Below are 268 nucleotides of genomic sequence, written 5' to 3'. Positions count from 1 at the left end.
TTATCTTTTCTTTTTGGTAATTATCTGGACCATAAAAAAAAAAAGTATGACACATTATTCTTCAGTTTAGGCTGGAATCAGAAGGAGAGAGAAGGAAAGGTGGAGAATCCTTAGATTGCTGGTAGAAACATGACCCACTAAATGATGCAGTCTTGGTGGTAAGGTAGCCTCGCCCAAGGGACTCCTGCCTTGGTTAGGACGAACACTCGAGAGCTGGGCTAGGAGTTTCCATGACAGAGCCACAGCGCCACCATGAATTCACCAGGAA

The sequence above is a fragment of the Mustela nivalis genome, assembly GCF_964662115.1.
Source record: "Mustela nivalis genome assembly, chromosome: 1".
NCBI classification, from domain to species: Eukaryota; Metazoa; Chordata; class Mammalia; order Carnivora; family Mustelidae; genus Mustela; species Mustela nivalis.
The sequence above is the reverse complement of the archived record's forward strand: the minus strand, read 5'-3'. Positions refer to the sequence as shown.